The sequence below is a fragment of the Arvicola amphibius genome, chromosome X (assembly GCF_903992535.2).
Source record: "Arvicola amphibius chromosome X, mArvAmp1.2, whole genome shotgun sequence".
Classification (NCBI taxonomy): Eukaryota; Metazoa; Chordata; class Mammalia; order Rodentia; family Cricetidae; genus Arvicola; species Arvicola amphibius.
In genome coordinates this window covers 25,954,483-25,982,137 of record NC_052065.1, presented here as the reverse complement: position 1 = coordinate 25,982,137, position 27,655 = coordinate 25,954,483, and the positions used below count along the sequence as shown (strand labels likewise).

At 49.2% G+C, this 27,655-nt stretch overlaps 1 protein-coding gene across 1 annotated transcript in view; it reads left to right on the top strand.

Annotated features, from left to right (window-relative positions):
• The first annotated feature begins 5,232 nt into the window (after positions 1–5,232).
• The window catches only part of Bcor (BCL6 corepressor), an 89,370-nt gene continuing 66,947 nt past the window's right edge, over positions 5,233–27,655 (top strand). The window contains exon 1 of the mRNA XM_038317018.1: positions 5,233–5,342. The gene's annotated coding sequence lies outside the window, so the exon portion shown is untranslated. The remainder of the gene's footprint in view (positions 5,343–27,655) is intronic.

Genomic DNA, 27,655 nt, shown 5'->3' with positions numbered 1-27,655 from the left:
TGGGGTGTGTGTATGTAAAGAGAGAGAGAGAGTCTTGTTGGAAGTGCGAGGATGCGAGGATTCCCGCCAGGATTCGAGGCTCTTGGTGTTAAACCAGGGGGACCTCTTGGCAGAAAGCCTTTATTCTCACGGCCTTGCACCAGGAAGTAGCGGGCAGTCCAGAAGGCCTCCAAGAACAAATCCACTGGCTTCGCTTCCTAACAGGAAAACAGTACAAAAAGGTGGAGTGGCGAAGGCAGGCAAATAATTCCCACTGTCCTACCCGGTCCCCTATCTACCCTTGTCTACACTACAGTTTGGGACTTGGTATGCAAGTCTCTCCTGGCAGAGGTCGCCCCCACTTTTGGGTATAGGCCATCTAAATGCCACGAAGCTGCTTGCTCTCTGAGCTGAAGTACCAAGCAGGTTTAAGGAAAAAATATCACTCTCTGGGTTCTGGAGGTGCAATCTCCCCTAGCTGGGTCAGCTTCAAGCCTGCCCTACTTCCCCTCCTCCCCCACCGCCCCAGCCTCTTCAGGCCTGCCTTTGCTGGCCTTAGCCACTCCTTCCTCCCGGATGCAAATCGTTTGCTGAGCCAGTGAAGTGGAGTGGCTAGTGACGGGGCCGGAGTTTGGCCTTGTGGCCCAGTGAACTAGAGAGCCCTAGTGAACTAGAGAGCAGTTCTGTTAGGCTGGGGGAGCGTTTGCTGATGATGGCGCAGCTCTGTTGCTTTCTATCCAACATGCCCATAGAATCATTGCTAGTGGATTTCCCAGGCCCAGGGTCCAATGCTGGAAGAGTAGGAATTCCAGCCAGGATGTCCATGCATACACACAGGCAAACTCTCAGGGGGCTGGCTGAGTGAACCACCATCAGGGGATCTTCCGCAGCCAGAGAGCAGCTGCTTTTCCTGTTTGGGCTCTGAGAGGAGTGTCTGTTCCCACCCTGGCTTTGATGGTTCTAGGACAACTGTTAGGGAACAAAGACTGGAGGCCTTAGGCTTCTTACTGCAATTTCTCAACACCTCTGGTCTTCACTTCTGACTTTTACCCAAATGGCTACTGTGAGGTTTTCCTGAGGGATCTTTCCAAGACTTCTCACTAGTTCCATGTTGGTTTAAACTATGATAAAAAGGAAAGTCATGGAGTTGCTATCATTAACTTGATGTGTAGGATGGTACTTCAGTAGGTCAAGTTCACTTAGGGTTTTGTTTTTGTTCCTATCTATCTAAATTCTCCAGGCCCTTTCAATCAGTTAACTTAAGCTTGATGGCTCTTATTGTCAGTTTCTCTTCCATTTCCATAGCTGGGCAAGGGATGGAATTCCTGGAAAATGTTTATTCTCCTTCACAGACCTAATCAGTCTGGGAATGCCTAGTTCTCTTTTTTTTTAATAAAGCATATTTCTATGTTTTGATAAGGAAGATAATAATTGGTGTTCCTTCCCAGGCCTGAAAAGATAATGATGCATCCCAGGAGCTTGCTGTCTCCTGTCTCTTTAACAGATGATCTTGATTGTGACTCTAAAGTGCAAGTGCTTTCTTGGCCCATTCCCTCTGTCACTCCCCTCAAGCCCCTAGCCACCAACAGGTCTGAAGGTGGTGGTGGTACCTCAGAAAACCCTGCAACTTAGGCATTCCTCCTCCGGAAGAAGTAAGAAGATGACGGAGAAGAAGACGACAAAAGAACGCACACTGTAAAAGGACAAACATAAAAGTGAGCGGAAGGAGGAGGAGGAGGACGGAGGCTGAGGAGGCTGAGGAGGAGAGGAGGAGGCGTAGGAGAGAAGAAGAAGAAGAATGTAAGAAAGAAGAGAAGAAGAACAAACGAACGAAAAAGGAAGAAGACGACACGAAGAGGAGGAGGAGGAGGAGGCGGAGGAGGAGGAGGAGGGGGGAGGAGGAAAAAAAGAATTGAGAAAAAAGAAAAGGGGAACGAAAGAAAGTAAGACGGATAAGAAGACGAGATAGAAGAAGGAGTGGAGGAGGAGGAGGAGGAGGAGAGCGGAGGCGGGCTTCTCCTTCTACTACTCCTCCTCCTCCTCCTCCTACTCCTTCTCCTCGCCTCGTTCCCCTCTCGTCCCCTCCCTTCTCACATCCTCCTTCTTTTCCCTCCTCTTCTTTTTTATCATACAAAGGAATATCCTGAGCCATCTGGAATTTCTGCTTCATCTCCATGAAAGCTTTTATGCCAGGGCTCCCAAGGGGGCCTGCGGTTTTGATGGATTGTCTGAGGCCCAGGGAAAGGAGCCATTCATGGGTTGTGGGAAAAAGTTAGAGCCTGGCATACAAGACTCAGACCCGAACCAAAGGAAAGTACCAACAGCTACGGAATAGCATCCAGTGTACCTGGATGGCAGCCTTGAAGAGAAACCAGAACAATCTCTTGGGCCTGCTAGCTAGTAAAGCCCACAGGCATACCATTTAGTTGGCTTTTGCTTCTGCTCAACTTAGGAAACGTACCCTTAGACATTATCAGGAAGCTGAGATTACAGCCCATGACTCCTCAGTTCCCTTGGTGCCTGCCTTAGCTTGGCTGAACTTGCTGTTTCCGTCTTTTTAGGGGAACTGGTTGTATTCTTGAAGCAGGATCACCTTGTGACACCTCCCCAGGGGTCCCTAGCTATTGATTTTTAATATCCGTATTCAATATTGTATATTATATATTGAATCCGTGCATGAGAGGATGTGATGCAAATCACCCAACCATGCCTGTGACTTTAAACAGTTGTTTTATTGCCCGGAAACCACAGTTGGACCCAAGGCATCTAGTAGCCAATGTTGGGGGTTGGGCAGGGATGGATGACAGAGGGGAGGGGAGGCCTCGCAAGACTGACTTGAGACCTCCTGCTGAAGGGATAGAGAGCAACTTTACAGCCTTTGCCCAAGGGCAGTGGGGCGGGGGCACTCACGTTTCATTGGAAAGGGCTGGGACTTCTGTATGGGAGCTTGGACAGAGGAAGAGGTGTGGGAGCTCTGTCCTTCCTTCCGGGACTTCCTTAATGGATGGCTGTTCCGGCCAGGAGTACCCTTCCCTCTACAGACTCACCCCAGGACATGCACACAGCCTCCTAAGCAGGAAAGTGAACTCCAGCAGGAAACTCTGGGCCTACTTCAGAAGCTGAAACTCTGGGGCCGTTCGTTCCCCCTTCCTCTTCTTGCCACATGGGGTAATGCTGTCTGCTCTGGCTCCCTTACAGATAGATGGAAACCACTGGTTGCAAAAGAGAAACCATTCAGGGAAAAGTCAACTGCTGTCCCTTGGAAGGCAGGCTGAGACTGGTATTGGCCTCCCTTTCTGCTTCCCCATCCTGTCAGGCTGAGACGCCTATGATGCCTTCTTTCTCAGACAGAAAAGTCCATTCCTCTTTAAAGGCTTTGGCCTTCACTCCCTAGTGGCCTCCCACTTGACCACCCAGACTCCATGACAGTCATCTACTACTTCACTGGGTTAGACAGTCAGGTTTTGGACACTGAGGACAACCAGCAGGAAGACAGAAGGGCCAGAAGAAGCATGTGTGTGTTCCCGTGTGTGGGTTCAGGAGTGTCTATGCGCACAGTCAACAGCAATGGAAAGCACTTGGCTTCATTTGAGAGAGAAGTTTTGCAGCAGTGTCAGTGCAACGGAGCCGGTGGTGGCAGGAAGGGAACAGAGGCTTTGCTAGGCACTGATTGGCCCCAGTATAATGGCTGTAGCCAGAGAGCCTTGGTACCTACACTAGATCTTTACTCGAATCGGCATTACAGGGTTAGTGGTTGAGAGAAACCCAGCTTGGTTCTTAATTGCCTTAAAAGTCAAAATGGGTAGTTAGTGTGCCTCAATGATACCGTCATAGGGAAGCCCATTGGCACTTCTAAGACCATGCTCCTCCCTCTGAGAATGTGCTGAACTGCTATTATTAACCTACTATTCTTTGTCCCGAGCTCCGAGAAGGGTGGATGGACACCAGAGGGGCCTGGAGCCCTTAAGACCGCCCCAGGGACCCCTTCTCTGCTGGGAAGTTCCAAATATATATGACCTATCCCGGACCGACAGAGACCAACCCTAGCAGCAGGGCCCTCCTAGAGTCCTGGTGAGCTTTCTCACTAGGCACATGAATGGAGATGTACCGGGCAGGGCATGGCTGCGCACGCCTCCGCGATGGGCTCTGGCGGCTGCTGCTCTTGCCTGTGTTTCCGGGTCTGCGGTGAGCCTTCCTGGCGTTCTCTGGCTTTGTCTCACTGCCAGCTTCTCGCCTGTCCTCACTAGTCTCCTGGGTCCACGGGTCGCGCTCTGCCTCCCCGAGTGCGCCTTTGCGCACGTGTGGCTGGCTTCCTGAAACCTGGTCTCTTCCCGCGGGCTACTGGGGCACTGCCTTAAGGTCGCTGTGGGTGTCCACTTCTAGAGGGTTCCCCAGTCTTTAGAAAACTGTTGGCAGGACTATGAGATCCGAACCCGGAGGAATAGGGTTTGCTTCGTTTCAACCCAAGCCGAAACTGGCGGGGGACTTTTATTAGACCTCCTATGCAGAGTCGAAGGGGCACACGTCTGCAGCTGACCTCTCCCCAACACTCTGGAGACTGTTAGTCGCCGTGAAGAATTTGGGGCACACTGTTGCTGCTATCGGATAAGTTTGGCGGGACATTGGGGCTGGGGTCCGAGTACCCAGAGTGCATGCGCACGTGCCAAATGCAAGGACCCGCTGTGGATCAGCGGACTGGGAGTGGCGACTGGGTGAAAGCCAGCGAACCTCCTGGGAACACCCTAGGCACTCTGGACAGGTGACACCCTTCGGAGCCCCGACTCCCTCCCCCCCCCCCACTCGCGTCGCATGCGGTCGGCCTCTGCGCGGAAACACGGTCCTCAAACTCCTTGAAAGTAAACTTGCCGCGAGCTGCCAGGGCTGGGGAGAGGAGAGGAGCGAGCTGGCGGGGGTGGTCTGCGTCGGGGAGGCTGAGAAGGCTAGGTCAAGTTTCAGCCCCTAATGACTATCGATGGCGAGGTGCCAGGCCCTGGGAACGGCTTGGGGGAACCGGGGTGAGGTGGCGGGAGGCGCGGGTTGAGTGAGAAGACCACGTTGTAGGGCCCAACTTTGTGAACCCCGAGACGCGAGGCGCCCCAAGGGGGCCGAGGGAGGCGGCGGGGGCGGGGGCGGGGGCGGGGGCGGGGAGGGGCGCTGAGGAGCCGCGGGAGCGGAGCGGAGTACAGGCATCTTCGCATCCATTCATGCAACTGAGCGCGGTGCAGAGCTGCTGCTCGCTGACCATTGTTACTCGCGGGCGGTGTGTGGGAGCCGAGCCTCCACTCTGGCGAGAGATAAATGGCCTCTGACAGCCCCTCCTCGCCAAGAGAGCTCCTCGGATTTCACCGCGCGGCGGCTCTCAGGTCTGTGCCTTGCTCCCTTCCCGGTGAGAACCTCTAAATCAGCCTCCCCGCCCTCCCTTCTCTCGGACTCTGTCCCCCCCCCCCCCGCCCTCTCCGCGCGGGACAGGGCCTCCGGGGGCGATGCGCACAGGCTCGGGCGCCTCTCCAGCCCGGGGTTACGACAGTGGGAGCAGCGAGAGGATCCGGGGGCCGCGGGTGGGGAGAAGCAGCTAGCGCCCCCCACCCGGGCTCAGTTCCCCGCCTGAGCGCCCCGCCTCCGCGCCCACAAGATGGATCAGGCTACGTGCGGAGAGCGGGCTGTAAATATTTTAAAAGTCTCTCGCGCGCCGGCGGTGTAATGGCTTTCGCAGTTGGAATGTGTGCTAGGGAAAGAGGAAGGGCGACGTTTGTGCTATGTGCGGGTTGGGGGACTTGGTTCCATACCCTCTCCCTGGTTCGGGTGGGCTGTACAGCCAGGATCCCCGGTTCCCGCCCCACCGCGTCCGGTGATAGCATCAAAGAACACCAGTCGTTAGGGAACTTGAGTATATAGCCAGGGCGACAAAAGGCCCAATCGAGGTGACCCCGAGCCACTCTTCTCTGAGGAGGTCTCTCAAGGTTTTTGGACTGGGACTGGTCCCGAAACCTCTGGTCCAGGTCCACTTCTCACGGTTATTCCAGGAAGGCGGGAAACGCACACATAAGAGCCCCCCGAGTTTGCGTGGCCACTAAAACCGGGGCTGGGGTTTCTGCAGCGGCGTGATCGCGTCCCGTTTGTGTCTTTTGGTCCTCTTTTCCAGCTTCTCTGTAAAGCCTGGATCCACTCAAAGGCGCCATCCCGCTTTGCATTGAATCTTGAAAGTAGCTTTGTGGCGACTTAGGTTTGAAACCTGGGAGGAGGAGCGGGCCCAGAGAGGTTCATGCCCAGGCTTGGTGGCAGTCACGTTGTGGGCATGGAGGGACTCTTTTTCTCCTTGGTTAGTGTAGGCTTGGAAATCTTTAGGCTGAGCCAGCGGATAGGAGAGGGTGGGGGAGGGGAACCCAGTACTCTGTGGGGAAGAGACTAATGGGCCCATACAGGGTGTGTGTGGGGGTGAGGTGGTCACCTTTGCCAGCAGCAGCTCTCCTTGTAGGGCAAGGGTTGCCGAGTTGCACGGAGCTGGGGCAGGCCAGGTACAAACAGATTATCGCGGAAGGTTCCAGGCGTGTGGGCCCTAGGCTAGGGCTGTTCATCTGTACTCTCTACCTTGCTAGGTCCCCTGACCTGCCAAAGAGTGGGTGTGGGAGTCTTTTCGGGGTGCGCCAGGACTGCCCTAGGAGTTCCAGTGCCTGGAGTTCCCGGCTTTGGCAGCTCCGCTTCCAAGGGCTTGTGTTGCGCCCTTTTTCGCTTGTTTGTCTCTTGTGAGCCTCGTAAACCGCCCTGATTTATTACCCAGACTAAATGCTTAATTGTGAATATGAAACAGATTAAAAAGGGCGGGGGGAGGGGGCTTGAGGTCGGCATATTTTAGCAATCAGACCAAAGCAGCCCGGCAGAGTTTTCAAATTTGTCGACATTTTCAGGCTCATGTGGAAGCCAGTCAGAATGGTCAAGAGGTCTTTTTTCCTTCCTTCAACCTGAGAACTTGGCAGTGATCAAAAGGGGAGTGGTGATTAGTAGCTACACAAAAAAGGACACCAGCAGTCAAGGAGTTAACAGAGGCTGAGCTCTTCACCTCCAGGATTGGGGTGGAGGGGACGGGGCCTGAGGGTCACAAAGGCAAGCTGATCACCAAAGCCTGGAGGGGGGCCTAGCTAAAAAGGCCCAAGTATTAGAAGCTACACTCCGAAGAACAAAGTCGAGGGGTCCATTAAAAGTTAATTCAGTAAATAAACTTCAGTGGCGATAATAAAACAAATAAGAAAGATGGCAACTCCAACTTAAAATAACCAGCAGATAATAGAAAATAAATGGCTTTGATGTGGCCTAACCATGTGCTTTCCCCTTAGACAGGTCCCCACAGTAAGAGGCCCAAGACAGCCCTCTATGGAGCACCCTCTCTCTTTGAAAAGACCCCATGTGTACAGGCAGTGCTTTTTGGCGTTTTGTCATTTGGGAGCAACTTCACACATCAAAGGCGGCCACAGTGTTCTTTTCAGCTCCCTGGTTCCAGCCGCCCAGTGAAGCAGATACAATTTCTATAAATTGGCCTTCTCCTCTGGGTTTTGATTGATCATCACCATATGAGATTATTGAAAGTCTAATGTCTTATTTCACTTTCTCCAAGGGGTGAGGAGGGGAACAGTTTATTGGAAGTCGGGCCATGGGAAGACTCCCGTGTTGTGCCATAGTAATTTCCATTAGCCCGGTTTTCCCAGCTCCCTGAGTCCCCCCCCCCCCCCTGCATTTCCTGTGGGTGCCTTGTTCCATCTTCCCCCTCCCCCTCCAGGACCGTGTTTCTGTGACTGTTCACAGGTACAGTCCCCCCTCCTCTCCCCATCCAGGACTGTGCTTCTGTGACTTCACAGGTACAATCCCACCTCCTCTCCCCCTCCAGGACTTGTTTCTGTGACTGTTCACAGGTACAGTCCCACCTCCACTCCCCCTCCAGGACTGTGCTTCTGTGACTTCACAGGTACAGTCCCACCTCCTCTCCCCCTCCAGGACTGTGCTTCTGTGACTTCACAGGTACAGTCCCACCTCCTCTCCCCCTCCAGGACGTGTTTCTGTGACTGTTCACAGGTACAGTCCAAGCTAGAGCCTTCCTATTGGGAAGGAGAAAATGGCTGTTGACTAACGTAGAAAAACAAAAGATGTCTTTTTTTTACGCATTTATCTTCCAATGCCCTAAATCCCTTCTTCTGCCTTTGTTTCCCACTCCGAACTTTCCTGTCCCCCTTTTGCCTGGATACGATCTTTCATTTTATTAAAGTTGATCATGGCTCTTCTGTCTTGTCCTGAGCCAGACAAAGGCTTAGAGAAAGTCAAAGAATGTGTTAATTATATGTTTCTTGTAAACTGACTTTTCATTTCCCCCTAACACATTTAGCTGGCTTGGTGTTTAGTTTAACACTCAATTGCTGCAAATATGCTTCTTAAAATGCTGTCTTTATTAAAACAAATAAATGGATTCAAAGACCTTTCTAATTTCCACTTGCATGGGCTGGAAACAAGAGAAAAATGTAAGAAAAGAGCATAAGCTGGGAAAGGTAGCAGGGAGGCTAGGGGAGAAAACACACACACACACACGCACACACACAGACACACACATTATGTTCCTTCTGCCATCCCTCCCTGAAGCCGCCCTTAAACTGGTCCGTACAATTGTCCCTGGCTGCGCCCTGCAGCTTGCCAGCCAGCCTGGATTTTCCATCATTTGGTGCCTAAGGCGATCATTAGCTGCGAATGGACAGCCCTCTACCTGCTGGCCGCCAGTCACTTACCAACCAGGGGAGGCTGGCTACAGGCTCCTACATCAGGCCTGGGTCCCATTTGTTCAACCTGAGAGGGGTCCTTGGTTTTTGCCCCTGGGTGAGTTGGTACCTAATTAAACTCTACCCAGGGCAGCTTGCACTAAATATCCGTAGGCTGACAGGAAGCTAGGAGGAAAAGGCGGTCATTACTTAAGCAGGGAAAGTGACTTTTCTAAGAGTGGGAAGAAAGGGACCCCTTGGATCACTTTGTTTACCCTAAGCAGAGCTTCAGAGGCCATATCAGTGCCAACAGTGAAACAAGTAGAAATGGGAATGAAGGGGAAAATCCAGAGACCACATGTCCCTAAACCAGGCCTGTGTCATCATCTGGGAGCAAGAGGGAGGTTTATCAGAGCTCTAGACAATGCTGGCTGCAGAGAAAAAAAAAAAAAAATGACCCAAGCACCCTTGTGGCTTTGGAGTCATTGCTCATGTGCTACAGGCCTATGTACTCAGGAGCTGGAACTGGATAAATGGCTGTGGAGACAGAAAGGGACAGATGTGTCAAAGAGCCCAAGGACCGAGTGGATGGTCAAGTTACACGGAGCGCGGAGGAACAGGAGGAAATGCAGCCAAAGCCACTGGCCCCCTACGTGGGATCCAGATGATCAGAGCTGCCTGCCAAGAAAGGTGGCGGAAGACCTGGAAAGGCCTTGGGGCTTTGAACCCTGGCTAATTCAGTGGAGGAAATTGATTCTGAGGGTGAAAACATTGGGTCAATGTGACAAAAAGCAAGACCAGAACCCAAGTACCAAAGACACAGAGTTAGAGGACTAAAGGAACTGCTGATTGGACAAAACTCTTCTTCCTGGGCAAAAATTTTAGCCATTTTTAAGACTTGCTGTATGCAAACAGTATATTGGGCATCTGGGGCCACCAGCGCTAGAATCCTCAAAATGCTCCTACTTTTTCTGTGGAGGACAACAAAGGCCGGAGTGAGCTGAGACTGAGAAGGAAGTCAGCCTCCTCCAGAGCTCCACTTTTACCCCTAGCCTTCAGCTAGATTCCTGAAGGGAGGTAAGGCCACAGGCAGCCCGTGACTCGGAACCTCTCCCGCCAATCTGAAGTGAACCCTGCAGGGGCTAAGCTCCAGGGCCTTCCAGATTGTTCAGTCTAGACGGTGGCAGAGGTCACATGGGCCCTTTACTTCCCCCTTCCTTGGAAAGCCTGCCTGACTTTATTTCCCCTGGGGGGGCAGGCCAGAGATTTTGATGCAAATCAAGAAGGCAGCTTTTCTAGTCAGGACTAGCCTGCACTGTTGCCCTCCGCCAACAGAAAAGAATAGCTTGTGCACCACCCCCCCAACACTCTCTCTCTCTCTCTCTCTCTCTCTCTCTCTCTCTCTCTCTCTCTCTCTCTCTCTCTCTCTCTCGATAAGGGAATACGGACTCCCTTAACAAAACAAAGTTGTGAATCTCCAAGGTTTTGAGTTGTGAGGGGAGTCTCCCAGTAGAGAATTCGAACTGGCTTAAATACATCTCCCTTTCCCTGGGCACACTCCCTCTGTGCCCCCTAGATTCCACTTGCCCGTTGGGGTGTTTCAGTGTGATCACAGGTGCCCTCCTTCAAGCCACCTGGCCTGGGCCCAGCCTTTGCTCTTGGTTTCCCTCAGCACTGGCGAAACATGCTGGAACCTTCAAAGCATTCCTAAACACTACCAGGGAACTGTAGGGCAGCGCAAACAAAGAGGCCAGGAACGCTGGAGCAGTGAGCTTACTGAGTCTGTGGGCCAACAGGGCTGGCCCAAGTTCAGTCAGACTTCTTGGCTCCAGGCCAGCCGGAGCTGGCAGTGTGCCCTCTCCAGCCCACTACTCAGACCTCATTGCCCCCAAATTTGGGCACCCTTCCCTCAAGCTAGCTTAAGTCCCGGGAAGCCCTACTGCCTCTCGGAACAACACTTCCCAGTTCAGGTTTAAAGGTGGATAATTCGTGGCCTCTGTGAGAGCTTCCCAAGACTGAACGAGTTGGCCAATAGCAGGGGCTCTTCCCTTCATCAGATGGCCTGGGGAGCTTGGGATAGCCTGAGTCCCTGCCTGTTAGCTTCAGGACTTGAGTGTCTGTGAACACTTGGTGACTTAGATCCTGTGCTGCACAAAAATATGATCAAGTCAAGGTTGGGAAGGGGAAGTTCCCTATACATAGAACTAGGGGGCGGGTGGTGGGTGTCGAGTCACGTGTTTCTCCATGGGTAGCGAGGGAGAGTGGTTCAGTCACTCATTCATCATCCTTTAGCTCAAGTCTTTGGTCTATTTAATACCATGCTGATGGCTTGTACAAGGGGGGCAGGAGGTTTCCAGGAACCTGCTTTCTCTCTCACTCAAAAGCTGAGAGAAAGCTTGTGCTTTTTACTCTGAGTGTGTGTGTGTGTGTGTGTGTGTGAGAGAGAGAGAGAGAGAGAGAGAGAGAGAGAGAGAGCACGCGCACATGGACAAGAGCAACAGACAGACAGACACATGCGGGGGGAGCAGTATGAGACATGGTAGTTCAGCCTGGCCTGGAATTCAATATGTAGCCCAGGTATTTTTTTTTATGATGTATTTATCTTTATTTTATGTGCATTGGTGTGAAGGTGTCAGAATGTGGGTGCTGGGAATTGAACCCTGGTCCTCTGGATGAGCAGTCAGTGCTCTTAACCACTGAGCCATTTCTCCAGCCCCGCCCAGGTATTCTTGAACTCCTGCTAAATCCCCTGAGTCCTGAGATTACGGGTGGACGCCACTATGGCCAGTTCATGTGTACCCTTTGCACTGGAGCTTGCGATGCTCAGAGCTCCTGGGAGACAGGAGGGCTCCAACAGTTGTCTTATTTCAGAGTGTGGTGTCTTTTTAATCTGTTCCACTTACATAAAGATGGACTGCCACAAATGCCTTCAGCACAGTCTACTAAATGGGGTTTGGGGGCTGATAGCCTGTGTTTTCTTCCCCAAGGTCCCACCCAGACAACTAGCTCATGTTGGTTGCAGATGTTAGGGGTAATACCTGTACATGACAAAAAAAATTTTTTTGTCGGGGGGGGGGGATGGGGAAGCAGTATTTATTTTGAGACAAGGTTTCATGTTGCTGATGTTGGCTTTGGACTCCTGACCCTCCTGTCTCCACCTACTAAATACTGGGATTACTGATGTGTACCAGGATGGTGGCTACATGGCAAAACATTCTAAGGATATCAAAGGATGATGGGGGAGAAGTGTAGGCCTCTCCCACCCAACTGTTAGCTACCTCTCTGCAAGACTGCTGCTCCCTTTAGTTTCCTGATTAAACTTTTCAGGATAGTTAAGAAGATTTAAAAAAAATTAATTTATCTTAAAAAAAGAGGAGGTTGGAAAAAAATAGAATTTTACCTTGAAGAAGTACAAACCCACAGAAAAATTTAAAGACCAGTGCCACAGACACCCATATTGGAAGGCACATTTTTGAAGGTACACTATTTATTTGACATGCCTATTGCAAAGAATTCAAAAGCCTTTCAAAGGTCTGAATTAGTTTAAATGTATCCTAAACTGTTACATTTATCCTAAATTGTTACCAAGGAACGTATTAACCTCATAAATTAATTTCTTTTTTCCTTCCTTCCTTCCTTCCTTCCTTTCCTTTCCTTTCTTTTCTTTTTTATTTTAATTTTTTTTTTTTTCGAGATAGGGTTTAGCCCTGGCTGGCTTTGAACTAACAGAGCTCTGCCTGCTTCTCTCTTCCAAGTGCTGGGATTAAAGGTGTGCGCCATCACTGCCCAGCGATGCAGCAGTTTCTTATCCCTCACCCTTACCCAGTGTAGTGACTTATGCCTGCAATCCCAGCATTCTCAAAGCTGAGGCAGGAGAATCTCCATGAGTTCAAGTTCAGCCTGGGCTACAGACTGAGCCCTTGTCTCAGCAGCAACAACAAACCAAAATAATAGGTGAATAGATGAATACTTATAATCTACCATCAGGGAGAGAGACCCAGAAGAATTAGTAGTTCAAGGTTATCCTCACCTACTAAGTGGGTTCTTGGTCAGCCTGTGCTGACCTGTCTGAAAAACAAACCAACAAACAACAGGGACTTGCGAGATAGCTCAGTGGTTAAGAGCACTGACTGCTCTTCCAGAGGACCTGACTTCAATTCCTAGCAGCTACATGGTGACTCAAACCATCTGTAGTAGATCAGATTCCTTCTGGCGTGCATGAAGACAGAGCACTTAGATACATTAAATAAATGAATGAATACGTTAAAAAAAGAGAGAAACAACAACAAAAAAGGGGGCATTGAGATGGCTCAGTAGGAAAAGGAGCTTGCTGCCCATCAGGACAACCTGAGTTTGATTCTCAGGACCCATGTGGTACAAAGAGAGAACCAACTCTGGGAAGTTGTCCTTTGACATTCATAGTTGTGCATGTGCACTATGACTAAAGGTGAATACATCTAAAAAGTAAAGACCACATAGAAGTTAGTTTGAGGAAGCAAGATTACTAGGGCTCAAAAGCTGCCTCCACCAGTTGCCTTGCTGTGTGACTAGGTAGTTACTCTTCTCACTCAGCCGGGGTTCCTGGCTTCTCAGCCCTGTAACAAAAAATATCAACATGGCCCATTTCATAATGGTGAGGTGATTAAATTAGTTGGTGGGCATAACAGGTTTAAAATAATACCTAGCACCCAGAAAGCACTCATTGGGAGTTGGGGAGACTTGAGCCACACCACACACATCTGGTTGGGTTCAACCTTGCTGTGCTGTTTATGGATAAGCCCCTCTGATTTAACAGCCTTGGGAGTTTGATTGTTAACCGCAAGAGATAGGAGGTGGTACTCGCCTGTGATGTCCTCAGACAGTTTGAAGCATACGTTCTTCTTCCAGTCTGCAGTGTTGAGACAATAATCCTCAACCCTCACCATTCCTATTTAAGACATTAGAGGGGGCTGAGTACTTAGCTAGCATGAATGATACCCCGAGTTCTATCCCTAGCACTCCATTAAAAACCAGGCATAGGGCTAGCAAGATAGTTCATTCAGTGGGTTTGCCTCAGAGACTGAACACTTGAATTCTATCCCTGGACTCATCTGACAGAGGAAAACTGGCACCTACAATTTGTGCTTATATGCATACTGTGGCAACTGGTACCACTGTATGCTCTCCATAAGTAAATAAATATAACAGTAATCAAAAGAAATTAGGCATAGTAATAACACTCTAGAGGTGGAGGAGGGTACATGTGAGTTTGAGGCCAGTTTGGGATACATGAGACTATTATCTTAAAAAAATGGCAACATTTGGATGGTAGGAGCTGTGGCTCGGTGGTAGGTAGAGTGGTATCTTATTCTTAGTTTGTATTAGGTACTGGGTTCTATCCCAGTGCTAGAAGGGGGAGGGGGAATGACAGGGGAAGGTCATGTGAATCCCGCCATTCTATACCAGCTGCTGCCCCGCTGCTAGAACCATCTTAGAAGACAGAACCTGCTGTTACATACAGAATGCCAGATCTTCTCCCCCTGGGAGATGTCTAGAGGTTTGATGGTGCACTCCTTTAATCCCAGCACTCGGGAGGCAGAGGCAGGCAGATCTCTGTGAGTTCGAGGCCAGTGTGGTCTACAATAGCTAGTTCCAGGACAGCCGGGTGGTTACATAGAGAGACAACTAGGGCTACATAGTGAGACTCTCAGAAATAAACAAACAAAACCAAAGTTGAGGGTCAGATGGAGGAAGCAGGTATGACTCCATGAACCTCCTACTGTCTTACAAGTTAGAGAATTTTGTGGGGTACACCCCTGCACCTGATAAAATCGTCCAGGCTATCTTCTCATAGGCTATGTTGACTGGTACATGTCTAGAGAGCTGAGGAAAGACAAAGGAGTTTGTTTAGAGGTATACTTTGCCCTGTGCTAGAAAACACCTCACTTAATGTTAGGCTTTGAAGGCTGTAATATCTGCTCTTGACATTGTGGTGTTTCTGCCATATAATTTAATTAACGTATGATGCAGGCACCATGCCAGAGTCAAACATTCTGACAGCTCTTGGAAGCTACCTAAATCCTTTTAAAGTCCCTCCCGGCACCCCAGTAACACATAGACAAAGCCACTAAGGTTGAAGACAGTCCCTGATATGGGGCGCAGAATTTTATCAGCATTTCCAACATTTTCAACTTTCCTGATTTTTTTTTCTTCTAAGAAATGTTTTGTTTTAGCTGGGTGAGGTGGCATGTACCTACGGACTGTCTGGACTATTGGAGAAACCGAGACAGGAGGATCACTTGAGTCTAGAAGTTGAATGCTAATACAAGCAATGTATGATGTACCCTTCAGTCAGTCAGTCTGTCTGTTTCTCCTCTCTCTCTCTCTCTCTCTCTCTCTCTCTCTCTCTCTCTCTCTCTGTCTTTCTCTGGCAGAGTTTCACTATTTATGATTTTGGTTGGTCTTGAACTTGCTAGATAATCTAGGTTGACCTAAAATTCTTTGCCATCCTCCTGCCCCAGTCTCTCAAGTATTGAAGTTATAGACATGCACCCCCACACCTGGAGAGATAACAGCCCCCGCCCTCCCCCAGAAAAGAAGAAGAAGCTTTTTTTTTCAAGTTCACCTACCATAAAGTCTCTGAGCTTCCCCCATAAATTGAACAAAAGACTTAAGGAGAAAAAGAAGTATACCTATGTATCTGTACAAAATTACTTAGTGCCTACCACTCTCTTACCAATGCTTTGGGTACTGAACAATGTCTTGTATATCATAAAATTTCATTTTATTACAAAGGAAGAATAAAAACAAAAAAGAATATTATAAGTTGTGCTAAGTTAAGTAAAAATTAAGAAGGGTATGAACAAGAGAGAGATAGTATTGTTTTAAAAGGTAGATAGTGCATTGTGAGTCTTGAGTAGGCAGAGGAATATGGTTAGGGGGTGTATCAGTCAGCTCTTGCTGAAATGATGCTGTGGAAGAAATCACCCAAAGCACAGGTAAGCACTTACTTTTGTGGAAATGTCTGTTGGTCACGTGGGTTTGGTTAATGAGCAGAGGCTTGAGTAAGAGCTGGGTCCACATTAGCTCTATGTCTTTCATCCTCCTGTGGATGAGCAGAGGGCAGGCCAGCTGGGGCAAGGCAAAACTGTACGAGAGCAAAACGAGAATACAGTGTTTCTTAAGTCTCCTGCTCAGAAGTTGCCACTGTTACTTTTGCTCACTTCCTGTTGGCTACAATGAATTCTGTGATCTGATAGCAGTGGATTGGGGAGGCAGGCCTCAGCTCTAGCGAATGAGTTGCAGAGTCACCAGGATGCAGATAGGGAGGGAGTTCAGGGCAGTGGGCTGGATGGGGAGTAGCCCAATCTGAAACAGATGGCTCAAACCAAAACTGTGTGTCTCTAGCTATGACATTTATATATACAAATACATATATCAAATGATAAAACCTCCTTTGGTGGAATCTTGTGTTTTAGATTAAATTTAAATAAGCCCATATGATAATTACGCATCAGCATCCCTAAGGTGGCTTATGGATCATTGTTGCCAGCCTTGGGAAACCTGGGAATACAAGCCACAGGCTTCGCCAATGCCAAGAGAGAAGTGTGTTTTGGGGGAGACCTTTCTTAACCTCCTGGACTTGTCATGCTGAGAGCAGAGGTGGGGGAAAGACCAGAGGAGACCCCAAGGCCAGCAATTGTCCCTGCTGATCTCTGTGCATGTCTTGGGATGGCACTAACCTGTTTGTTGCTCTGCTGCCAACAAACCCTTCAGGCTGGTCTCCATGGCTGCCCAGGGGACCCAGGGCAGGGATGAAAGGTTGTAGTTGCTCTTTGCAGCTCCTTGCTTCCTGCACCTACCCTGTCTTTGTCTTGCTGTCATTGAGTAGTGTGAAAAGGATCTCTTTAGCATTTTTTAAGAAAGTGATCTGGTCTTGTTGGGCAGTGGAGGTGCACGCCTTTAATCCCAGCACTCAGGAGGCAGAGGTAGGCGGAGCTTTCTGTGAGTTCGAGGCCAGCCTGGTCTTCAGAGCCAGTGCCAGGACAGCCTCCAAAGCTACACACAGAGAAACCCTGTATCAAAAACAAAAACAACAACAACAACAAAAACAAGAAAGAAAAGAAAAGAAAGAAAGAGGAAAGTGATCATGTCTTCATTTGCCTTCCTTCAGTGAATTCCTGGGCTCTGCAGCCAGCCAAAGCTCTGGAAGCTGGCCCTTTTCTTTAGGAAAGGTCATTGTTCAATTGATTCCCACAGCTAATGGAATCTAATCACCGAAGCCTGGAGTGATTGCAATCAGAGGAATCCACCTGGTGGAAAGGCATCTAAGTTTTCCTTTCTAAGCAGGGAGAGTGAGGTGCTGGGGCAGGCATGGCTTCTACCAGGTCTCTGGATTCAGAGTATCTCTTACTTGGGGGTTCAAAGTCAATGTGAAGTGATTGGCCTCCTGTGAGGAAACCTAGCCTAGAAGCGGACGTGGGGCTGCTTCCAAACCAGCCACCACTGTGACGGAAGATGCTGGGGAGTCCACACAACTGCAACTTGATTTCTGAGCTCACCAGCAACCCGGGTTTGATTTCCTACGGTTCACCTTGAACTTAGCACTGTTTAGCTCTCCCACTTAACTGCCCCCTCTCCCCACCCCCAAGATCAATCGTTTTTTGTAGTTCTTTCCCAGAGGCCCTCCTGTGCTTTCAGCCTCCTTTCCCTATTAGACGATGATGACGGGATTGGGAGAGTCTTTAGTTTTAGTGAAAACACACTGGCTGTGCGGAAAACTGCACGCATCGTTAGCATACAGCCAGATAGCAGCACACCCACGGAGCTGGGACTCACATCCCATGTCAGAATGGCCAGCCCCGTCAAGCCCTCCTCGGGCCTCCATCTAGGCGCCTCAGCCTTCCTCACACACACCTGGCAAGCCTTCTCACCTTGGAGGCACATTGCCACTCTGTCCCGGTTTCTAATGGTATCACTTAGTTTCCCTTGATTTGGTACTTTGTAGAAATGAAATATACAGGAGTGTACTATGTATCTGCTTTTTCCCCCTCTGCGTTATGTCTGAGATCTGTACATATTGTGTGTAGAGCGATTGGTCCATTCTCCCTACTGTATAATATTCCACTGTATGAGTACACATTTATTTACTGTTTCACTGTTGATGGGCATTTGGACAGTCTTGCTTTGGAGCCATTACTGATAATGTGGTTGCGAATGTGTGGAGTGCCCCATAGCATGTACGTTTCTGCTGTGTCGTCAGGGCCATAGGATCTGTCAGCTTTTGTTGTTGTTATGCAGTACTGAGGACTGAACTCAGGGTCTTGAATATAAATTTTCTACCACTAAGTCATGCCCTTAGACTTATATTCAGCATTCAAAGATAAGCTGAAAAGTGTCCCAGAGCAGATCTGAGCAGGGCAGCGCACCTGTAATCCTAGCAGTCGGAACTGTGATTTCAAGGTCAGCCTTGAAATTCACTAGAGAGTGAATTCCAGGCTAGCTTGGGATAGAGTGAGACTGTGTTCCAAGGGGGGAAAATCTCTTGCTTTTCTTCTTTTAAAATCCTGAGCCATGGTCCTGCAGTGGTGGCACACGTCTTTGATAACAGGTACGTGGGAGGCAGGTAGAGGCAGGTGGATCTCTGTGAGTTCGAGGCCAGCCAGGTCTACAGAGCAAGTTCCAGGACAGCTAGGGCTGTTACACCGAGAAACCCTGTAGTTGGTTGGTGGTGCACACATCTTTAATCCTAGCACTTGGGAGGCAGAGGCAGGCATATCTACATAGGTTCAAGGCCAGCCTGGTCAACAGAGTGAGTTCTAGGGCAGCCAAGGCTACACAAGAGAAACCCTGCCTCAAAAAACAAAACACAACAACAAAAATCCCAAAACAAAGACACAAAAAAATCCTGAGCTATCAAGATAAAGGCACTTACCACCAAACCTGGCCATCTGAGCTTGATCCCCGGGAGAGAACCAGTTCCTGAAAGTTGACCTCTGACCTACACACACACACACACACACACACACACATGTGCGTGCTAACCAGCTAAATAAATGCTAAAATTTTGTTTTTAAATTCTCTCAAACTGTGCTACCTCAGCCTTTAGGAGTCTGAGGCAGGAGGATTGTGGTGAATTTGGTACCAACTTGGGTTGCATAGTGAGTTCCAGGCCACCCCACTTCCCACAAGCCCATCCTCCCAGGGAAATGTTCTCCAACGCTCTGGGAAACGAGGGACTGTAGTTTGGGAATCGTCAGTAAAATCAGAAACTTGGTCCGTGATCTTTAGTGCCAGCAGCCTTTGGACACTGAGAAACTGAAAACCCCGATCAACTCATGCCTGTCATCTCAGCACTTGGGAGGTTGCGGCAAGGGGATTGCTGCAAGTTTCAGGGAAGCCTAGGCTACAGGGTGAGTTCCAGGCTAGTTTTAGCTACAGAGTGAAACCTTGTCTTTAAAGAAGAAAAGTGAAAAGAAAAGAAAAATAAACCAAGAAGAGCCAGGTCTGGTTAATTCCTCCATGGCCTGGGCCTGGGCCTGCCCCACTCCAATTGTCTTGCCCAGTTCATGATCACAAGGCAGCAGGACCTCCCTGTGCACTCAGGCCTCTGCTGGCTGCTGCTTTCTTGGCCAAGGTCCATCCAGAGCCCCACTGGAGTGCTGGTCCTGCTCAGCCTCGCTTTTGTTGTTTTGGATTTCTGTTGAGATGGGCTGGCCTGGAACTGTAAGCTGTCCTGAGTCTCACAGAGATCTGCCTGCCCAGGAAGGAGACTAAAGGTTTGTGTCACCCTGCCCAACTCACCCTAACTCCCAACTCCAGGTGTTAGCGTCCCTGGGGAGCCCCGCCCAAGCTTCTGACACCCACTATTCTATCAGGTTCTCGCTGTTATCTTTGTGCTGATTGTCTCGGCCACAAAACTTACACTGTGTTGTTCTAAAAGGCCTCCTATCTAAGTTCCTGCTTTAGTTCAGTTATATGGTTTGTTTGGTTTGCTTTGTTTATGTTTGTTTTTGGCTTTCTGACAAAGGGTTAGTTTGACTAAGTAGCAGAGCCAAGGCTGACCTAGGCTGGCCTTGAACCCAAAATCCTCCCGCCTCAATCTCTTAAGTGTTGGGCAACCTTAGAAGGCAGGGACCGGAGAGCCAGTTCTGTCTCCTAACCCAGCATGGAAGCACATAGCAATCCCAGCACTTGGGAGGGGAAAAGAGGAGGATTATAAGTAGAGGCCAGCCTCCACTTCTTAGCAACAGCAAAAAAACCCCAAAATCCAAAAAAAAAAAAAAAAAAAAACCAAAACAGACTGGAGAGATGGCTCAGCAGTGAGAGCACTGGTTACTCTTCCAAAGGACAGGGTTCAATTCCCAGCACCCACAGCTGTCTATAACTCTAGTTCTAGGGGATTAACACCCTCTTCTGGCCTCCAAGGGCACTACATGCATGTGGTACGCAGATGTATATGAAGGCAAAACACTCATAAACTAAAACAAAAAACCAAAAATTTTGTCTCTTAGTTGTGTAAGAGTAAAAAGGACTTCCCAGGGTCTGGACAAGGAAATTTTGTCATTTGTGTCAATACACACTTGTATCAGCTCCATGTTCTTGGGTCAGCCTGGATAACACAGTGAAACTCCATCTCACAAAGAAAGGGAAAGGGGGAGAGAAAAGAGAAAAGAAGAGGTTTTCATTTAATTTGATGAGCACCCCTCTACTGGCATCACATTTAGCAACTGTCTTATTCAGAGCTGGCTGGGAAAGCACTCACGGGAATGTGGATGCTGAACCTCCACTACATAGTGTGTATTCCTTGTATTTCACAGTGCACAGCCCTGATGGCTGTAAATGGTTGGATTTTGTGTGTATGTGTGTGTGTGTATGTTCTTCTATAGTTGAGGTCTCCTGTAGCCCAAACTGGCTTCAAACTTACTAGCTTACTTAGCTGATGGTGACCTTGAACCTCTGATCCTTCTTTTGACTGGTGGAATTACAGAAGTGCACCGCAGTGTTTAGTATTTGTCTTCTGTCGGTGTCCTGTCCCCCTCCCAAGTATGTGTATGTGTGTGCACATGCCCATAAGCTGTTCTTCAAGGCACCAGCTACCTTTATATTTTTTATTTATTATTGTCTGTGTGGGTATGTTCCAGGGTGCGTGCGTGTTTAGAGTCAGTTCTCCCCTTCCACTTCCTTTATATGGGTTCAGAGGATCCAATTCAGGTTTCCAGGCTTGTGCAGCAAATGTCTTTACCAGCTGAGACATCTTGTTCCCTCTCTTTTTTTTTTTTTTTTTTTTTGATACTGGGCCCCTTTCTGGCCTAGAATGCCTTGCCAATTAGGCTCAGAGTGAGCCATAGGGATATGCTGGTTTATGGGTTTTTTGTTTTTTGTTTTTTGTTTTTTTTTTTTTTTTTTTTTTTTTGGTTTTTCGAGACAGGGTTTCTCTGCAGCTTTTAGAGCCTGTCCTGGAACTAGCTCTTGTAGACCAGACTGGTCTCGAACTCACAGAGATCTGCCTGCCTCTGCCTCCCGAGTGCTGGGATTAAAGGCGTGCGCCACCACCGCCCGGCTTGTTTATGGGTTTATGTGTCCTCAATGTTGAAATTTCAAGCCTGCTGTGTGTGTGTTTATTCTGGGGATCTAACTTAGCTCCTTATGCTTGCCTTGCAAGCATTTACCAACGAAGCTATCTCGCATCCCCCACGCCGTTTTCTGCGATGCTGCAAATTGAACCTAGGTCTTCATGCAGGCTAGGCAAGCACTCTACCAACTGAGCTACATCCTCAACCCTCTGTGTTGTTGATAAATACACATCACATGGCTCAGGGTAAGCACCCAAGGAATCCATGGTAGGGAAGGCAGGGCCAGGAGAGGCCTCCCTAGGGCATGGAGTAACAGGTCTGGGCCACAGAGCAGGCTGCCTATTCTCATCTCCATGCCTCAGCTTCCTTACTTGTAAAATGAGGGTAAGGAGATGCTCGTCTCATTAGGAGGAAGTGCGGGGTGCTCTTAACCAGGTTGGTCCCCGGCTGTTAGGGGATGGCATAAGCGGGAGTGTAGAAAGAGACCAGAGGTATCTGGAAGGAGAAGCTGAGAGGCCAGAGTGGGAACCAAATTTAAGCACTCTCCCTTAGCATACACAGGGTAGAGGAAACGCTGTGTGTCAGAGTCCACTAGCTCTGTGACCTCAGGACAGTTCCTAAACCTCAGGGCCTCTCTGTCGTTGTTTTTGAGAAACTGTTTTGAGAAACTGCATTGGAGGGTGACTTTGAACTCATATCTCTCAGGCTGGCTTTGAATTTTTTTCTTTTTGTAAATTTTGTTCTGTCTCTCTATGCAGTTTTGGTCAGCCTGGAGCTTGATATGCAGACCATACTGGCCTCAGCAACACAGATCATGTGCCTCTGCCTCAGGAGTGCTGGGATTAAATGTGCGTGCCGTCATGCCAGGCTTGGCTTTGAATTTATGGTCCTCCTGCCTCAGACTCCCGAGTGCTGGGATTGTAGGTATGAGCCACTGTGTCTGGCCTTAAGCCTCAGTTCTATCACCTATAAAATAGGGTCATGGCTGTGCCTTATTTTTACATTCATGAAAGTTACATAAAAGAATGCATTAACAAAAAAAAAAAAAGAAGAAGAAGCGAAAAGAAGAATGCATTAACTATATGCCTCATACTTCATTGGTGTTTGCCATGTGGTGGCATAAATAAAATTAGTAAACAAAGGCTTTTTCCCTACTGGCTCACAGCTGTGCATCCAGAGGGGGTTTGGTTGCTGTTGCTGCCATGCTGGGCATTGGACTCAAGGCTTTGTGTTTACCAGCCAATTGCTTTACCGCTGAGCTGCACCCAAGCTCCTGAGATTTCTAGATGTCTAGAGAGCTGACTTACATTGGCAGCTGCTTATTATCAGAGGCAAAAATGGGGCTTGAGAGCTGGACATGGTGGGTGGCACACGCCTTTAATCCCAGCGCTCAGGAGGCAGAGGCAGGCGGATTCCTGTGAGTTCGAGGCCAGCCTGGTCTATAGAGTGAGTTCCAGGACAGCCAGGTCTACCTCCTACACACAGAGAAACTTTGTCTGGAAAAACCAAAAAAACAAAAAACAAAACAAAAAAAAAAAAACGAAAGGAAGGAAGGAAGAAATGAAGCTTGCAATGGTTGCTGGAGAGATGGCTTAGTGGTTAAGGGTGATAGGTGTTCTTCCAGAGGGCTGGGATTTGGTTCTCATTAACTATGTTGACTCAACTGCCTTGGGCACACTGCAATAATTAAACCAAATCTCTCTCTCTCTCTCTCTCTCTCTCTCTCTCTCTCTCTCTCTCTCTCTCTCTCTCTCACACACACACACACACACACACACACACACACACGATAGTATCTCACTGTGTAGGCTTGCCTAGCCTAGAACTCATTTTGAGACCAGGTTGGCCTTGAACTCAGAGATCCTTCTGCCTCGACCTCTGCCTACTGAGTGCAGGGAATAAAGGTGTGCACTGCCACACCCAATTCGCCTCTACTCTTTAATATATTCCATGATCCATGCAACAGAAAATGGACTAATATGTGGACACATCTTCACAATTGAGTGGTTGTCTGGTTAGTTTTGCTGCTGGATCTAGCAGGGCTAGCTCAAAGAGTTGGAGTCATTGACAGGATAGTTCAAGATGGCTTCCAGAAGAGCCTGACAGTTGGTGCATCAACAGAATTTCAACAACCCGGGTGCTAGTGGCATAACCAGTGATTCTGTGGTCTGGCAGTCAAATCAGGGTGACAGTGGGGTTGGCTTTTTGTGATGTTCCTGTCCTGGCCTTGTGGATGGCTACCTTCTCTTTGTGCCCTCATATGATCTTCCCTATCTTTGTCTGTATCCTGACTTCTTCCCATAAGACAGCAGTCAAAGTGGATTAGGGTCGACCGTGGTGACAACATTTTAGCTTAATCACCTCTTTAAGGGTCGTACTTTCAAATAAGGTCACATTCTGAGGTCCCACAGCATAAATGTAAAAACATACTCTGCTCCCCACCTTGGTAGGAGGTACTGTCAAGGACCCATGCCTGGGTTTGAGGGACTCTGAGGGGACCCAGTGTCTCACCTTGTCAGGGTGCAAACAGACCTGCGGCTAGTACAACTGTTACTGCTGTTATATCTTCTGTTCACCTGGAGGTTAGAGAGAAAAAACTAGGCCTCATCCTCCATTTTCAATTTCTCCTGTAAACAGGCTCCTTCCTCAGTTAGCTGCTGTCCCTAAGATGTCATTTCTGGGCACACAGCGGCTTCTGGGTCCACCTCACCTGTCTTTGCCGCTTGTCTTTCCCTGCCCCCTCTCATTTCACCATAAGTGGACGGTGTGGGTGGCCTCCGAGAACAAGACAGGGCAGACTGGCCACACCTGCCTTTTTCACCTCCTGGGTCCAGCTCTCCATCTTCTGTCTGACTTCCTTCCCCCCAAGGTGTCAAATGTCTTTCCAGGGCAGTCTCCTTGGATAGAGTATCTCACTTGTTCCCAGACATAGGGGATGTTCAGAAGACATTTACAGAGCAGACTCGTCCCGAGTCTTCATGGTCCCTTCAGGCCCTAGTTCAGAAGCCCAGAAATCCCTGTTGGGGATTCTGGCTTTTGTTGTTTGTTTTTAAATTTTAAATTGTTCTCTCTCTCTCCCTCCCTCCCTCTCTTCCCTCGTGTGTGTGTGTGTGTGTGTGTGTGTGTGTGTGTGTGTGTGTGTGCACGCCCATGCACTCACACTGTGTGGGAGATGTGGGCACATGTGTGCATGGTGCTCGTGTTCAGTTCTCCCCTTCCATCGTGGGTTCTGTGGATCAAACTCAGGTCACCATGCTTGTGCAGCAGGTGCTTTTCCTGGCTGGTCCATCTCTCTGTCCCCTCCATGAGGGGGATTTTTCAAATCAGAGCCTCCCTTCAAGGCCCCTACCCCTTCCCCATTCCACAGCTGCTCATTTGAATGTTTTATTTATTTATTTATTTTGAGATTTGGTCTCTCTATTTAGCCCTGGCTGTCCTGGAACTCCATGTAGACCAGGCTAGCCTTGAACTCAGATATCTTCCTACCTCTGTCACTGGAGTGTTGGGATTGAAGTCATATGCCAGGGTGCCCTGCCAAGATTTTATTTTTTAATTACGTGTATCTGTTTGTGAGTATGCATATGTTTGTGGGGGTGCCTTCAAAGACTAGAAAAGTACATCCTATCCCTACTATCTGGAGTCACAGCTGTTTGTGAGCTGCCTAATGTGGATGCTGGGAATAGAACCCAGGTCCTCTGGAAGAGCAGCAAGTGCTCCTAACCGCTGAGCCATCTCTCCAGCACCTTTGTAAGTGCTCCTCTTTACTGTGTCCACCCTACAAGACACAGGGTTTTGACCTTGAACCTGCTACGGGCTGGAGGAGCAGTGGTTTGGGAGTGAGCTGGCTTGCCTGGAATTTGGTTTGGTGACTGGTTTTGGGAGCTTACTAGCTGGCCTGGAACTTACCATCTTCCTCCTTCCTCCACTACCTGGGCATGGTGACAGGTGTGAGGGAATCACAGGTGTTTAGTAAGAGATACCATTTCTGCTTCATCCATATCCTTGTGTAAATACCCCCCTCCCCAGTTGTCCCCCATCCCAGCCTCCACCTCCTCTCAGGTTTTGCTCTGCTCCTCCTGGAGCCAAGCAAATCAAGGACAAATACAGTTTGCAGACGCAGCCACCCCAAGAGAAATGAGAAGGGAGGAAGGAAGCAAACAAAAACCAGCATGGAGTGTGGGGCCTCAAATGTCCCTCTTCTGGAAGGGGTGCAGCTGAGGGAAGTCACTTTGGTGGCACCACCAACAGTAAAGCTGACAAAAGCCAGCACTTCCTGGATCCTGGATTGGACTCACTTCTGTCAGGCAGTTGGGCTCCACGTGTGTTCTATCTCTGAACTCCTTTAGGCTTCAATAGTAGCTCGGCAGAAACCTTTCTTCTGCAACATGTTCAGCTGGCTGGAGCAAGCCGCCATCTCTCCTCAGCCTCCCACAGTGCTGTCACCAGAGCCCCTCTACTGATGCAACCTGATGGCAGGCCACACACGATAGTCCCTCCACAATGGGTGACAAGGTCTTATCCAGAGGGGGAGTTAGCTGGGGGTTCTTAGGAGAGGACCCAGCCAGGAATTGCTAATGCCCTCACCCGCACCCCTTGTTCAGTGTTGCTGCTTGACTTATTGTGGGTATCTTTCAAGGAAGATTAAGTGTTGGAGCCACTCAGACCTCAGAGTTGCCTCAGGCCCCAGGAATGAGGTCAGACGTGATAACTGCTGTGCTGTGGCCAGAGCCCCCACCATGCCTCTTTGCTAAACCAGAACATGTTTTCCAAACAGTCTGGCCAGTCAGTCAGGCCCGGGGCAGTGGTGGGCAGCAACAGGCTAAGTGTGTTGCTGGGCTGTGTCCCAAAGCTGGGGCTTCCTAAATCAGCACGTCCCTTGTCACTCTTTACTCTGACTTCTGTGCCTAGAAATAGAAAACTCCCCTGCTCTGGTGGGGAAAGAGCTAAGCCCTAGTGACAGGGGACTTTGAATTCTCAGGATGGTGACCGAAGGCTGCTAAGAATAGCCAGCCTGAACACAAGCCAGATGATACCCAGTGTGGTGGCTTCTGTTGTCCTTCGGACATGGGAGGAAGGAGGTTCCTACGAAGTCTCAGCTCATGGTGTGTGTATACATGGTGTGTAGACATGGGAGTGAGGACAGGGCATGGAAAAGCATCTACCTGATCCTGCCTTCAAGGTCTACAAACCTGGAAAAGCATAGACCTGTGCTCATCTCTTCTAAAATGAAGGCCAGCCGTCTAGAGGGCACCAGCAGCTAGACCAGGTGTATCTGAGGCCTAGGAGCTGGGTGACAAGAGCCAGGCAGACCCTGGATACACCACTCCAACAGTTAGCCCTTTTTCTTCTGGTGCAAAGAGTAGGGAACATTCCACAAATATCTGCATCTTGGTCCTCTCACAGGCTCTCTGAGGTAGCAAAGAGGCTGCCTATACAAGAACGCTGTTTTCACATTGCTTTCAGGGTTGCCTGGGCTGCCCAAGGATGTCAAGTAATGACCTCAGTTTGGGTTTAGGGTTTAGCGTTTGTTCTCGGAGGCCTGCAGAGTGCTGGGACAAGCTTGCGGAGAAAGCAGATTGAAGACTGGGCAGGAAAGTTGGTAAACCAGTTGCCTGGTAGAGCCTGGGATTTGATCCCTGGCACCACATATACCAGATGTGGTGGTGGTGCACACCTATGATACAGCACTAGGAGATGCAGTCAGGAGACTCGGAAGTTCAAAGCCAACTTGGGCTACTTAAGAACCTGTTTCAAAAAAAAGAAAGAAAGAAAACAAAAAATTCAACCAACAAAACCAAACCAAAGTAAACAACAACAACAAAAGAGCAGAACAGGGTTTATACGTATGGCCTCAGAGTCTGTGAGTAGAGCTTAGAGGTAAAATACATGCTAACATCCGCAAGGCCTTTGGATCCATCCTCAACCAAATAAAAGAAGAAGGAGACAGAAGTGTGTGTGTGTGTGTGTGTGTGTGTGTGTGTGTGTAGTAGAGGTTGGCACTGGGCATCTCTCTGGGTGTGTGTGGTTGTGTGTGTGTGACTGAAGCAGAGGTTGGCACTGGGCATCTGTGTGTGTGTGTGAAGCAGAGGTTGGCACTGGGCATCTGTGTGTGTGTGTGTGTGTAGCAGAGGTTGGCACTGGGCATCTCTGTGTGTGTGTGTGTGTAGTAGAGGTTGGCACTGGGCATCTCTCTGGGTGTGTGTGGGTGTGTGTGTGTGACTGAAGCAGAGGTTGGCACTGGGCATCTGTGTGTGTGTGTGTGAAGCAGAGGTTGGCACTGGGCATCTGTGTGTGTGTGTGTGTAGCAGAGGTTGGCACTGGGCATCTGTGTGTGTGTGTGTGTGTGTGTGTGTGAAGCACTGGGCATCTTCCTCTATCCCTCTACGG